This window comes from Tupaia chinensis, unplaced genomic scaffold (genome assembly GCF_000334495.1).
Source record: "Tupaia chinensis unplaced genomic scaffold, TupChi_1.0 Scaffold000519_1, whole genome shotgun sequence".
In the NCBI taxonomy this organism is placed as follows: Eukaryota; Metazoa; Chordata; class Mammalia; order Scandentia; family Tupaiidae; genus Tupaia; species Tupaia belangeri.
Genome location: NW_006160032.1, coordinates 3,920,323 through 3,933,487, shown reverse-complemented (window position 1 = coordinate 3,933,487; position 13,165 = coordinate 3,920,323). Strand labels below are relative to the sequence as shown.

General features: G+C 35.0%; 1 pseudogene; it reads right to left on the bottom strand.

Annotated features, from left to right (window-relative positions):
• Nucleotides 1-5,227: 5,227 nt before the first annotated feature.
• LOC106735766 (60S ribosomal protein L17 pseudogene) lies at nt 5,228-5,782 on the bottom strand (annotated as a pseudogene).
• Between the last annotated feature and the right edge of the window lie 7,383 nt (nt 5,783-13,165).

Sequence of the window (13,165 nt, the reverse complement as noted above, 5' to 3'; positions counted from 1 at the left end):
GCCCCACTAGGGAGAGATAAGCACTGTTAAAACACAGAGTGAAAATGTCTAGCCACCAGCAAAGCACAAAAGCATGTGAAATATTTTGCTTCACTAGAATCATTTGGCAATGTCTGGACACATTTTCAGTTTTCACATTGAGGATGGAGGAGGAGTCTGAGGAGATAGACGCTGCTGGCACCTAGTGGGTAAAAGCCAAGGATGCTACTGAATACCCTGCGGAACACGGGACAGCGCTCCACGGCAACTTTTCCAGTCCCAAATGTCCATGACTGCGAAGTTTGAGAAGGGCAGGTACAGAGGACTGAGGGAACTACCTTGACGCTTTAGAATGAGTAGAGACTTGGGCTGGAGTTGTCCAAATAATCACCTTAAACTCTCCACTTGGCTATGTCGATGGAGGGCTGGTCTGAAACCCCCAAATAAAGGGGCTCTCTTTGCATTAATCAGAAAAAACATCCAAAGGCTATGGAGGTTCCTTTAGATTAGTCAATTAATTAATTAGTCAATTAATTAATTAATCCATCATGAGGCAGTACCTATCGCCGAACACCATGCATGGTGGTTTCTGAGGGCTAATGTTACAGCTAGGGACTTGCTGACTCATTGGTGGTGTAACCTAAATCCTGCAAGTACGGTTATTTAGGTAACGTTTATAAAATGTTGTGAAGATAGAAAATGCTATAAAAATGCTAAGTATCATTATTACTGTTATCTTTTCTGAGTAACTGCTGCTGCAACTGATGTCATAGTACAGAAACATCCCTTCATACCCATGTGTAGTTTGGAGGAGAGGTTACTATAATGAGTAATTCACATTGTGTCATCTCCTTTGCACTCTGAGTTAAAACAAATTAAATAAAGTTTAATTAGAGAGTGTTTTATGCACTACAAAAATGCAGCTGATTGATATTCTGAGTAAACACAGGTTAGTTACTGGAGAAAGAATAATGAAAAAGGTTCCAGAATTATAAAATTGAGACTGAATTTTCATAAAGTTTAACATATAGATGAAGCAGATAAAATCTCTCATACATTTTAGGAACCAGCAATTAGTGTAATGGCTATGTCGCTGGACTCCCACATAGTCGACCGTGGTTCAAGTCCCGGACCCGGTGGCTTAAAACTCATGCCGGGCACGTGTGTGTGCGTGCCCAAGATCCTGAGAGGAGAATGGAGGAGAAGGGATTGCGGCATGGCCATCCCCCCGGGGGGTGATTTCTTGCTTTCTGTCTCTCTGTCTCTCTGTGTCTGGCGAGCTCACATGCCCTATAGCAAAAACCTCTCCAAAAAAGAAAAAAAAAATCTCATACATTTTAGTTTCTTCTTCTTTTTTTTTTCCAGTTGCCTCTTTTTTGGGGGTACTATTTTTAAAACGATATATTTTTACCATTTCCATATTTTTAATAAATGTTTGGCATTCTATTACTTTTCATCTTATTACTTTTTTTCATGATTTTAATTATCCAAAGAAGAGTTTCTTAACACATTGTGTGAAAGAAAAGAATAATACATAAACGAATAAAAACCTTAACATGGTCTAGAACAATGCTGATTATGGAGTGATTGCTTAAAAAGTAACTGCTGGTGTATTTGTCAATTATTTTAGGTTTAATTTTGTGATGGAAGCCACTTTCTAAAACAGCGAGCTTTTCTTGGGATTTCGAATCAGGTCTAAACTGTCAAACTGTCAATGGATGCAGTAGTCACATTTTGACTGTCATGCCTAAGGCAGAGTGGAAGATACAGATACAATATGGCACTCCTAATGATTCAATCATTATGAGAACACAGGCAGACAAGGTTTATGCTTGCTTGTGTATGCTGATGATGTTTTCTATTACCCTCCTTCGTTTTTGTTGAAATCTACAAGAAAAGTAGATTTACCAATTTATAAATTCTTACCACTTTTTCCCCATAACTAGTCAAACTCTTTGGCCTATTCCCTCATGACTGCTTAAGATATCTTTTTATACTGACAGAGACAGAGAGATTCTAGTCAGGGATTTACGGCAGAAGCAAATTAATTTTTAAAAGAAAACCTCTTCCAAGTAAATGCTAAAATTACAGCTTTGTTAGATTCTTGTTTCATGTGAACACTAATTTTTCTGCCTTTTCTCATTTCCCATGCTAGGTTACCCACCAGGCAAGTGAAGTATGACTTAGGGCATTAGCTTCATGGCAGAGAATGCCATAATAGAGGAAGACAAAAAGGACAGGACACGTCTGATGAGCTTACCTAGAGTTTTGTAATAAAAGAAATTCCGAAGGTGTGGGATGATAGTGCAGTGGTAAAATACAGTGCTCTGTGAAGCTGACCCAGGTGGAAGGTTCTGGGTTTGTGTCCCTGAGTACACAAGTCACACAAGTGTCCCTGCCTGAGGTTCAGAGTGGACTGCAATTTCAAACTCTGTTTGAGACTCTCTTTCTTTCCAGCTTTCTCACTCACACTGGAGATAAATATATTTTGTTTAATTTGAAAAAAAAAATAGAAACCTATTTTTGATATCCACATCTACGTTTTGTGTTTAGGTTTAGTTTACTCTTACTTTGATTTACGTATAGCTGTTGGACATGTAGTCATTCCCTGATTAGGAGCACTAAGGTCTTATTCAACACTGAAACTGGGCCAATGCAAAAGTGAACACACAATGACAAGTAGGAATGGAAATCAAAGTGGGTGAGGGAGATCAAGGAAGGAATAACTGGAAACTGAATGAACTAAAATTCTTCACCATTCACATGGCTCATTATTTCATTCCTATAATTATTCCTAATTTATTAAGAAAATAATAAAGTGCATTTTTTATATCTACCTATATCTACCTAATTGTGCATAGTCGTAGTTTATTTATTTCCATTACTATATTGTATTGCACTGGGTAAATGTACCATAATTTTTTAATTTACTCTACTGTTGATTAACAGTTACGTTGCTTTTAGTTTAAAGCTATCATAAATATTATCACAATGCATATTTTTACACATAGCACACACACACACACAGTGTGTGTGTGTAATGTCTGGGTATTTGTATTCCCAACTTTAGTTTCCCAAAGATAATGTGCCAATTTACCAGCAATGTATGAGCGTTCCAGTTGCTCACTGTCCTTGCTGGCATTTGAAATTCCCTGTACATTCATTGGTAGCCATTCTGCTGGATGGGCAGTGCTATTCATTTGTGATTTTAAGGTACGTAACCCTGATAACTAATAAGGATCCTATGGTTGGAATGCATCTTCCAAAAATTTCTCTGTTGAAATTTAGTTGTGATGGTTTTAAAAAGGCAGAAACTTAATCTGACTATAGATTTAAGAGGTGCAACCTTTGGGAGGTGATTAAGAGTAGGCAAAGTCAATTAGGGTAGGGAACACGTGATTGAATACGAGTGGGTTTATAAAGAGAGCGAGTGAGACTACAGACACAGACACATGGACACAGACATTGCTCTCACACTCCTGCAATTGGACATGTAGTCATTTCCCTGACCATGTGTTGCCCTGTACAACCATAGGACTTTGCAGAAAATCTCCAATCGCAAGAAGACTCTTACCAGATATGACCCCTTGACGTTGGAACTCTAAAACCACGAGCTGAATAAACCTTTATTCATTATAAATTACCTAGGCTATAATAAGCTGTTATTAAGCAACAGAGGATGGACTAAAATAAGAGTCTGAGCATGATTTATTAGTCATTTATGTATCATGTTTTGTGAAATGACTGTCTACTCGAGCACTCATTCACTTTTTTTTCCCCCCTACAGTGTTGTATCTCGTTTCCTAATTGATTTGGAGGAGTTCTTTCTATATTTTGGATTTAAGTCTTCTGTGTGTAATATGTATTAAAAATATATTCTCCCACTCCATGCTTGATTTTCTTACCCTACTATTCCTGTGCTTTAATATGCCAATTTCCTAATATAAATGTGGTCTAATTACCAATGTTTTCTTTGTGTTTTGTCTATTTATCCCACTACAACAATTTCCTTATGCCAAACTGTATGTTCTAGAAACATTCTTTTTTTTTTTTTTATCTTTTTTAAATTTAAGTTTTATTCCCCTGGAATTAGTTTCTGTGTAAGATAAGGGGTGAGGGTCATATTTTTTCTTTCTGAATGTCCCACTGAAAACACAACATTTATTGAAAATACTGTGCTTCTCCCACCTTGTAATACCAACTGTGTCAGAAATCAAGAATAAATATCAGGGTGGATCTGTTTATGAAATTTTTACTTTGTTTCAATGCTCAATTTGTTGAGGTTTACACAAAGTTCTTCTAACAGGATTATAATAATGCCGTGATAGTGGGTAGAATAAATCTTTCAATTTTGTTTTTGCTTTTCAGGATTTTTATAGCTATTCTTGGGCTTTGACATTTTCACGTGCATTTATCATCATCAACTTTTTAAATTAGACCAAGACAAGAAAATATTAAAACATCTGATTTATTTATTTAGGTCATCTTGATCTACTCTTACTAATATTTGTAGAGTTACACACAACTTTCATTTGATTTGTTCTTAGATGGTTTGTTTTTCTGGTGCTTTCCTAACTAGTGTACATTTATAAAATTCATTTTCTAATTGCTCATTTAAAGCAATGCCGTTGACTTTTTATACTGACCTTATTAACGCCAACATTTTTTCTATTTTTTATAATTATTTATTTTATTTTATTTGTTGCTATTTATTTTTTAATTTGCCATTAAGCATGTGTGCACTCACCCGAGAGAAAAAGAGATAGAGACAAAGAAAGAGAAAAAGTAAGAAAGCAAGCATCCAGGTCTGGGACTCATACCACAGTCTGCCATATGGGTACCCAACACCTTAACCACCACGCTACCTACTGGTCCCAACTCCAACATTTTTATGCAGTTTTTGAAAACCTTTTCACATAAAAAAAAACATGTCACCTGCAAATAGTAACCAATTATTTCTCTGTTATCGATATTACATTGTTCACTTTCTACCCTTGCTTTGGTTTACAAGGTACAACATTTCACGCAATGTGGAATAGAAGCCATACGATGAAACATGCTTGTATTGTTCCCAACCTCAAAGGGAAAGCTTGCATCATTTTACATTAAATATGATCTTGACTATAGTTTATTTACTTATTTATTTGTGAATAACTTTTATAAAAGGAATGCTGCTTTCTTCCTAGTTTGCTAAGCTTTTCTTCTTTTTTTTTTTAATCCTTTTATCTACATTTATTTTATGCTGACTTTATTCCCATGCCATAAGTTTTTGTTTCTTCAGTTTCTTCTGGGATATCTTTTTCTTCTGTGCAACTTCCTCTTCCGGTTTAGGAACAATATGCTCCTTTTCAGTGAGGATCATCTCGAAGTGGCAGGGGGAGCTCATGTATGGGTTAATCCGGCCACGAGCTCTATATGTACGACGGCACATCTTTGGTGCCTTGTTCACCTGAATGTGCTCAATGACCAGAGAATCTACATCTAACCCCTTAAGTTCAGCATTACTCTCTGCATTTTTAAGCATGTGCAGCAAAAATCCAGCACTCTTTTTGGTCCACCGACCTTGTGTCCAGCCCCACTGTTTAGCCTGGGCACATCTACCAACTCCACCATTGTAATGATGGAATGGCACACACTGCTTCTGTAAAGTGACATCCTTCAGATATTTGGTGGCTTTTCAGATATGCATACCCTTGATGGCCTGGGCAGTTTCATGAGTGTTCTTAAAGTGAACACGAAGATTTGAACCTCTTGACTTGCATGACTTTGTGGGGTTCTCTGGGTCAAGTGAATAGGGAGCCATTTTCAAAGATCACCTCAGGCCACTAATGAGAAGAGGAAGAGTGCTAAGCTTTTTAATTAATAAAAAAGTTATATTTTGGGACTAGCAGTTGGCGTAATGGCTTTGTCGCTGGACTCCAATGTAGCCCACCCTAGTTTGAGTCCCAGACCCGGTGGCTTAAACTCATGCTGGGCATGTGCGCGTACGTGCCCAAGATCCTAAGAGGAGAATGGAGGAGAAGGGATTGCAATGTGGCCATTGCCTGGGGCGGGAGGGTGTGTGTGTGTGATTTCTTGCTTTCTGTTTCTCTGTCTCTCTCTGTCTTTCTGGCGAGCACATGCGCCCTCTAGCAAAAACCTCTCAAAAAAAAAGTTATCTTTTATGAGAGATTGTATGATATTATCCTTTTTCTCCGCTAATACATTGTATATAGTTTTTACATTTTAAGCAAACCTTGCTTACATGACATAAGCCTGCTCCTGATACATTATCCTTGTAAATTGTTGGATCTGGTTTGCAAATTATTTAGGATATTTTTGTCTATGCTCATGTGACATTGGCCATTAATTTCTTTTCTTTTCTTGCCCTTCTGTACTTTTGGTATAAAGGTTATATTGAACTCACAGAATAAAAAGGGAAGTAACTACTTCTTTTTCTAGGAGTCTGCAAGAGTTCAAGTTAGATTGACACCATTTCTTTCTAAAATATGTGCTAGAATTTCCTGGGTTAGCATTTTATTTTGGGGAATGTTTTCATTTATGATTGAATCTATCTAATAATTACAGGTATGGTTACATTTTCTATTTCTTCTTAAATAACTTTTTGTGGATTTGTCTAACCTAAATGTTCATATCTAATGGAATAAAGATACGCTAAAAGTATCTTTAAAATTTGTAGATATGTAGAACTGACCCCCTTTTTATTCCTGACACTAGTTTTTTGCATGTGTGCATTTTGTCTTTTTCCTTATTTATCTCAAAAGAGGAACATCAACTTTATAAATCATTTTAAGGTCTACGTTTTGGCATTTCTTACTATCTGTCTTCATTCAATTTTGATCTTTTTCTTTACATTTTTCTATTTTATATTTAATATGTGGTTATTTCCCAAATTCTGGAAAAGCTAATTATCAGTTCATCTTCTTTGCTAATAGATGGATTTAATGGTATAATTTAGCATCTAAGAATATTTTTTGCTATAGCCCACACTTTTTATATAAAATTTTCAGTATTTTTCAATTTAGAATATTTTAATTTCTGTATCGATCTGTTCTTTAATGCATCTTCTATAAGAATACTTCTTGATTTTCATCCTTTGATAAAATTTTTGTATTGTCTTTTTATAATACGTTATAGTAATTTCTTCAAGGTCAAAGATCACATTCTATGATTTTATAGCCCTGGTTTGAGATTTACCTGATGACTTGGGAATTACTCTAATTGTGAGAGTTCAATGTGCATTGAGTATGCACTTTACAGTTTTGTTAGTAATGGTGGGGGTTGTAATGGTTGGGTCACTGGAAAGGCCATGATGCATTTTTGCATAGAAAAACAGAAAAATATGCCATTAGATCACAGTTCCTCATTAAATTATTCAATTTTGAAAAATATTTGTGTTGTTTTCTTATCTATTTCTTAAAGAGGTGTGTAAAGATATTCTACTAAACATTTTTTTTTCCTCCTTATAGTTCTGTCTGCTCTTCATTTATACATATTGAAGCTAAGTTTCTGGTGCATGCAGATTCAGAATTGTTATATCTTCCCGATGAATTCAACCTACCATCATTATAAAGCATCCCTCTTTGTTTTTGGTAATTTTGCTTATCTTAAAGCTTATTGACACTGATGTTAATATAACTACACAGTTTCTTTAGGATCACACCTGCAAGGTAAATAATTTTGTTTTCTTTTAAACTTACAACTATTTGTAGTCCTTATATTTTTATATAAGGCTTTTATAAAAATCAAATTATAAAAAAATAAATTTTAGAAAAACATATACCCAAGCCCAATTGTTTTTCTTTTTAATTTGAGCACCTAGTTGTTTTACATATATTTGGTCCAGTGGTTAAGGGAGTTAGATCCCACATGGCCAACCCATGCAGTTCAAATCCTAGAATAAGCATATCGAAAAATACACGAGAAATGTGTGCATGCATGCCCAAAATCCTGGGGTAGAGTAGTAGAGAAATGCAAGAGAAGGGATTGTGGTGGGGTGTCCCATTAAGGGGTGATTTACCCTTTTCCCTTTGTTTTTCTGTCTTTCTCTCTGATGAGCTCACATACTTTCTGGCCAAAGTTTAAAAAATAATCATATTTGGGTTTAAATATGAATCAAACATATATTTTGTCTTAACATTTTCTTTTATTTTGTCTCTTCATACTTCCTCTTCAACTTATTGACTTCTTGGTTGAGACTATTCTTTCTTTTTTGTTTAGATTTTTGCCATGTGCACTTCTGGCATGTGCACTTGCCAGAGAGAGCAGTGAGAGGAAAAGTAGGAAATCGCCCCCCAGGGGGAATAGCCATGCTGCAATCCCTTCCCCTCTATTCTCTACCTGTGATTTTGAGCATGCTCATGCATGTGCCTGGTGTGATTTTCAAGTCACCAGGTTCAGGAGTTGAACCGTGGTCAGCCACATGGGAATTCAGCACCTTGACCACCAGGCCACATGCTGGCCCCAGGCTATTCTTATTTTGATCCCTATTATTTGAGGAGTTACACAGTCTTCCACAATTCTTTTAGAGGTTTCCTAGAAATCGTAACTTGTATCTTTGGCTTCTCAAAGTCTAATATGAATTGGGCATTTATTTACTTTATTTAAAGGATTCACCAGAGAGAGAGAAAAAGATTATGAGAGAGGGGAGAGCAAGAAAGCATCCCCACTCCTTCCCAACCCTCTGTGGAGAATAGTAATGCTGCATACCTTTCTCCTCCAATTCTTCCTCCTTTTTGGAATTTTGGGCACACATGCACACATACTTATATTTGCTAGGTCTGGGATTCAAATTGCATAGTCAGCCATGTGGTATCTGCTGCCTTTACCACAAGGCAGAGCTGGCCCCTTCATTTACTATTTATCCTCATTTTACTTTGTGTGTGTGTGTGTGTGCATTTAAACCCAAATTACATATTTACATTATTTTTAATATACCCTATCATATTATTTAGTACTATCCTTAATATTATAATTACACAGGCATTTATATTTATCCACATGTTTACCATTTTATAGTTCTCATTCCTTCCTATAACTGATCTTATATTTGGAATCATTTTTGCTTGGTCTAAGGAACAGAATTTAAAAGTTTCTTTCCACATTTCTTCAGTTTTTACTTGTCTGAAAATGTTTGTTTCTAGGACCTTGAAGAATTTTTTTTTCTTTGTATAGAACTCTAGTTTGGTGATTATTTTTCCTTGACACTTGACAATTTATCTTCTGACTGTGCTGTGGTATTTAGAAGTCAGCTAGGGTCTTATATTTGCTTTTTAAAGACAATCTGTCCTTTCTATGTGGTTGTATTGCTTTTCCTCCTTGTCTTTGGTTTGCATAGTTTAATATTATGTGCCTTCACATGAATTACTTTTTACACATTTAACTACTACTTGTAGTTCATTGAGATTTTAAAGTCTAAGGCTTGAGAGCTCTTATCAGTTTCGTAAAGTTCTCAGTCATTATCTTTTTAGATTCTTCTTTTCTTCCAATTGCTTCTATCTTTTATTGTCGGAACCTACCTGTCTGCATGTTTGCACTCCTAATTGTATGCTTTCTTTATTTTTTATTATTCTATGATTCTTATTTTTGTTTCTCTAAGGTTTATTCTGGATATTTTCTTCTTATTTGCCTTCCAGATCATGAAATCTCTTTTTATTTATGTCTAATCTGCTGATAAAGCTAACCACTGAGTACTTAATTCTGGGCATTGCAGTTTTTCAGTTCTCAATTCTTTCTTTTTTCTTTATTATTTATTTATTTATTTTTGGGTGGGGGATTTTTGTTACAGGGTATGTGCACTTGCCAGAGAGATAGAGAGAGATGGAGAGAAAGAAAATGAGAAATCATCCTCCAGGGATGATGACAACACCACAATCTCTTGTTCTCAATTCTCCTCTTGGAATTCTGTGTATGCACACACATGCACCTGGTATAAGTTTCAAGCTGCCAGGGCCAGGACTTGAATGGTGTTCAGTCATTTGGGAGTCCAGCAATGTAACCATTATGCCATCTGCTGTTCCCAGTTATTAGTTCTTATACTTACTTTCTCTCATTTCCAGTTTTTTCCATAATTGCTACTATTTCCATAATTAAAAGGATTATTTTTTAAATTTATGTTTCATAAGTTCAGTACCTTAAGACCCAGTAAATCTGTTTTTATCATCTGTTTTTTGCACTGATTTTTATTCATAGTAAGTGCCATTTGTATTATGTATCTATAACTTTGTATTATTTTAAAAAATGCATACAAAATACTTAAATTAAAATACAGAATTAATTTGAAGACTAGGATGATGTTATTCTTCTCCTAAGGAAAATTAGTGTTTGCTTTTATAAGATGTTAAGGGGAATAGTTAAACTATAATTTGTCCATTCAGTTTTGGCCTTGACTCAGTTTGAAACTGATGGAAGTTACTAAGACAATATATATAGTTTTCAGTATTCTAAAGAAGTAGACTCTCAAAGTAACAAATTTAAATGATGAAAGTTCAAAAGCTATCCCTCTCGCCTTCCCTTTCTGGGCTCTGGACTTCATTTGCTTCAAAACATTCATAGAAAAATGAAGTATGAGTTTATTTTAGTATAAAACATTTTTAAATCTATGTACAATGGTTTTACTATACATAGCTTCCACAAACTTTCTGAAGACTTGGTATATATTAGTGCATAAGCTACTTAAAAGTGCTAGCTAGCCTTCAGTCTCTCAAGTGATCTACTTAACAGCAGAAAATACAACCAGAAGAACAACCCTAAGGATTAGATTTTCCTCTGGGCCTCTGCCACCTTACAGATCCTGGCCAGAAGTATGATTTGTTCTCCCATGGCTCAATTAGGTATTTATTAGGTCATGTCTATTTCTAGAGTAATTCATGGTAAAGAATGGGCTGTATTACTCTTATTTATTGCTAGAATCTAAAGTCCTAGTAGTCTTACACTAATATAGAATAATACAATGTAATTCTTCATAATAAAAATTTATATCATTTATGTGATAAACTAAAATATTTAAAATCATATTTTCTTACTAGAATTAATAAAAATAACATTGCATATTAGAAAATTATCAGAAAATGAGAAAGTAAAGGAAACTAATACTTATTGTATTACTATTACTAAAACTGAGATGGTAGCTAGCATTAATAGTCAAGCAACAACAACATTTTAGCACATATGGCCCTTTTATTAAGAATATATATAGTATAGGATCCACCAGGTGGCACAGTGGTTAAGGGCACTAGACTCCCACACGGCCGACCAAGGTTCAAGTCCTGGACCTGGTGGCTTGCGTTCTCAACTTGCCTCTCTCTCTCTCTCTCTCTGTCCTCTCTTTCAAATTAAAAAATAAACAAAGTTAAATAAATAATCTTTATAAAAGAATATATATATATGTATGTATACACACACACATCATACACACACACGCACACACACATATATATATATATATATATATATATATATATCACATATATTTATTTTTCTTCCCTTAGCTTTCATTACCCTGAGAGAAATTAGTTCATCATTAAGGCTTTGATAGTGATGTATTTTCCTTTTATTACTTATGAACTGCATAATCTTTTTTCTTTAGAAAATTATTTAATTTTATTTATCTTTTTTGAAATTTGATACAGGCATTCACCAGAGAGAGAGAAAGGGAGGGAGAGAGAAAGTGACAAGGAAATTTGCCAGGACCAGGACTTGAACCGTGATCGACCATGTGGGAGTCCAGCGTCTTAACTCCCATACCACCTGCTGGCCCCAAACTGCATAACGTTTTACAAATTACTTATTATCTCTATGTCTATTTGTAACATAAAGAAAATAAAATTTTTCCTTCATGGTATTGTAAAGAGGATTGATTCAAGAACTTTGAACAAAGGAGAGAACATGGTACACATTCAGTAAGTATTATGTATCGTTAATGGCATGGTCATCATAATCACCACTAAAAGTTAGACAAGATTTTATCTGGCTCAAGAGACTCTAAAAATATCAGAAACATGAGAGCATGCTATTTTACATGAATACCATACAAAATGTGCAACCCTAGAGAAGATGGATATACGGAGTCTCCTTCCTGCTGTCTTCTTGTGAAAAAACCATTTTTATGATCTCTACAAACCCAGGTAAAATGTACTCTGACACAAGTTAGACATGCTACACTTCTCATGACCAATGGGATCTGCTGACTTCATAGGATAAAATTTTCTGAGTAGAATTCGTTTTATTCATTCTTCTCTAAAACACATAGGAGTTCACAAAAAATGGGCATAATAACGTTTAAATCTCCATACTCTAGCCCATAAATCTAATTTGTTCTGTACTCTTGGTTAATAAGCCATATTACAAGTTAATGCATACATTAGAGTGAAGAATCAATGACTTACAAATTAATTTTGGATCACATGTGGCTAAGAAATTGGGTACTCCCTACAAAAGTACAAATTCAAATTGATTTGTTTTTTATATTTGGTAGCCTAAGTAAATGTCCCCTGCCTTCCCTCAGGGAATTAACACATCATTCTTGGTAGAGAAAAGGGTTGGCAAAAGATTTCTGTAAAGGGCCAGACAGTAAATATTTTGTGAGCCATATGGCCTTTTTTTACAACTACTCAAGTCTGCTGTTGAAGCTCAAAAGTAGCTACAGGCAATGTGGGAACAAATGGCATGGCAGTATTATAATAAAACTTTATTTACAAAAGCAGGTGGATGGCTAGATTTGTCCCTGGGCCATAGTTTGCTAACTCCTGAAAAACAAAAAGCAGAAGCTTTTCCAGCACATAGCCTAGAGACTTTTTGTTTGTTTGTTTGTTTGGCTTTAACACTGATCTGAATTATACTTATGACTTGGGAAAATGGACATTATTTAGCATGTATAAAGTCATGCCTGTATCTCGTTCATTTCTACAAAAGGAATGCCTTCATTTCAGTTAACCATAGTTTGAAACTTGCATGTATGAGATGTTTACTATTTATTTAAGGAATGCATCTATGACAAAAGAATGTATACTTATTCAAACTTACAACAATTTCATATTTTTAGTCTCAGGTATATAAAAATACTTGGAGTTTAAGTGTATTTGAAAAGAATTCTTTTTTCCCACATTGTTATGCAGACATCCTTGAGCTGTAACAAATAGTTTGCACATCTGATTCTCTTCAGTATTTTCTCACCAACACTTTTATG